This window comes from Cynoglossus semilaevis, chromosome 14, assembly GCF_000523025.1.
Source record: "Cynoglossus semilaevis isolate Cse_v1.0 chromosome 14, Cse_v1.0, whole genome shotgun sequence".
NCBI lineage: Eukaryota > Metazoa > Chordata > Actinopteri > Pleuronectiformes > Cynoglossidae > Cynoglossus > Cynoglossus semilaevis.
In genome coordinates this window covers 26,403,673-26,406,447 of record NC_024320.1, presented here as the reverse complement: position 1 = coordinate 26,406,447, position 2,775 = coordinate 26,403,673, and positions in this window count along the sequence as shown.

Sequence of the window (2,775 nt, the reverse complement as noted above, 5' to 3'; positions counted from 1 at the left end):
TCAGGATTCGTGGATAAAACAAACATTTTCAACTGATCTTAGACTATGGAATGAAGAGTTCCTGCAAAGATTGTGCCTCGGAAAGTCCACCGTTGTTGTTGTACCTGGAGAGATGATGGAGGGAAGAAATTGCAGGAGCAACTAACAAGCAACGGTAGATTTGGGTAAAAGTCAAAGCCTCAGTTTCCTGGGCTTTGACTTTGATCTGGAGGTTTGGTCTTTGTTTTATCCATGGTGAAATTAACCACGAACCATGCCACCACTGGTGGTAGGACACATACACTGCTTATCAGGATTTGGGTTGGAGGGAAAAAAAACCCCCACCACCTTCAACAACTGATCTTGGAATCTGTGGACTGGATGAAGAGCTGCTACAGTTATTGTGGCTTGGTAAGCCTAGCATTCTTGTTGTTCCTTGAAACATAATGGGCAGAAGAAATTGCAAGAACTGACAAGCAACGGTGGACTTGGGTGAAAGAAACAATCATGAAGTTGTTTTTTTGGGCCATAATTGGACTGGAGGACGCTACCTGATATTAGACACTTTGGACCAGATGAAGAAAGCCCACAATGTTTTTGGCTCAGAAATTTCAGTGTGCTTGTTCCCCTAAGAACTAATGGAGGGTGAATTAACGGCAGGAGCAACTGGGAAGCAACAGTGGACCTGGGTAGAATGAGCTCTTGTATTTTGAAATGCTGCTTATATGAGGATTTTGGAGTACAACCCACTTTCTTCAACTTTCCGATTTTGGAGACTTTTGGAGAATGGATGAAGAGATGTTTAGGTTCTCTAGTCATCCAGGTCATCTTATCGATAATAGTTACATTAAAGGCCACTTGGAGTGGTAGGTTTTTCTGAAGACGTTTCACTTTTCATCCAAGAGGCTTTGTCAGTTCTAACTAACTGCTGGGAAGTTGCTGGTGTTTGACCTCGGAGAGGCTGAACATCTGAAAGTGAGGGTCGGTGGAGAGAACAAAGGAGGTGACCACAGCTAAACACCAAAGGGGGGAATGTTGGGGTCACAGGGGTTGAAGTGTGGATTGAGGGTTGTTTGAGCCCAATAGGGCATTGGTAACACCTGAGGGGCAAATGTGGCTATGTGCCCCTTGGGGTCTGTCTGCGTTGGTATCTGGGAGAGGTTTGAGTTTTCTGGAGAGATAACTCAGGACAACATTGTAGGTGGGTTAGAGGCTGTGTCCTAATCTGCCTCCTCCATTGAGTGGTGGTTTCTCCAAGTTGACATAGATGGCCTCCTTTACTCCTCTTTCAAACCATCTGTCTTCTCCGGCAAGGACGTGTACACTCCCATCCTCGAGTGTGTCCCTGTCCTTAAGATGTAGATGAACACTGAGTCCTGGCCTGATGAAGCGGCTCTCCTATGCTGTTTCATGTATTGAACCACATGGTTCTGTTTCTGGTGTGGCATTTTGTTTTAGATTAAAACTCTGACTTGTTTGCTTTCTTCTAAAGGCTTAACATTTTAACATTATTTTTGCATGACATAATGGGAGGCCTCCCAGCAAGGGAATTTGTAACCAAATCCCCTCTGCAAAGCACAGCACATCATACGTACAATAGAGGCAGGGATATTTATAATTAAGTTGTCCTGAAGAGAGACTAGGGTGATTTTTCCAGTTTTGCGTCAAAGCTCTTTAGAGGGAGACAAACAAGAAAGAGTGATAACTACAAAGTATGGATTCAGTTAAAATCCCCATTTGCTTATCACAAACTTGTGATGCATTTGCTGTGGGCTGATTTCTAGAGATTTCAGCCTTTAAAAGACCTGGGGACATTGTAAATGCAATGATACCCCATTAAAAGGGCAAACCTTAATGATTTGCCTAAGCTATTCAATTCATATTCAGCAGTTTGTCCACATCAAGGACAAAAGACGTACTTTTGAGGACGTGAATGTACATATTCCCACCAGAGAAGACAGATGGTTTGAAGGAGGAGTGAAGGAAGCCATCTGTGTCAACCTGGGGAAACCACCACTCAACAGAGGAGGCAGATTAAGACACAACCTCTAATCCACCTACAATGTTGTTCTGAGTTCTCTCCCCAGAAAACCCGAACCTCTTCCTGATGCTTACGCAGACAGACTCCAGGGGGTACACGGCGACGTTTGCTCAGCAGGTGATCCCGATGTCCTGTTGGGCTCTAATGATCCACAACCCATACTTTAACCGTCGTAATCACAACATTTCCCCCCTTGGTGTTGGCTGTGGGCATCTCCTTTGTTCTCTCCAACGACCCTCGCTTTCAGATGTTTAGTCTCTCCGAGATCAAACACCAGAAACTTCCCAGCAGTTAGTTAGAACTGGGGAAGCCTCTTGGATGAGAGGTGAAACATCTTCCGAGAAATGCACCAGTCCAGTTGCCCTTGATGTAACTACTTGGATGAGATCCTACGATGATTGTGGCTCAGTAAGCCCAGCTTGATGTCCCTATAATGTTCATGGAGGAAGAAATGGCAAAAACAACTGACAAGTAATGATGGACTCAGGTAAAAGCAAGCACCCTTGAAGCGTATTTTCTTTTTCCAATAATGAGACTGAAGGGACACTTCCTGAGAAGCAACATTGAAATAACAGAGTCTCGGCTCTTAAATCAAGAAACGGATGCCACAACTGGTGATAGGACGTACACTGTTGGGCCTGCAGGAGGAAAAGTTACTTGACAGAATCAAAGGGACCTTCTTGTATTTTGGAATGCTGCTTAAATCAGGATTTGCTGTAGAAACCACCATCTTCAACAAACTCTTTCTTGTTGTC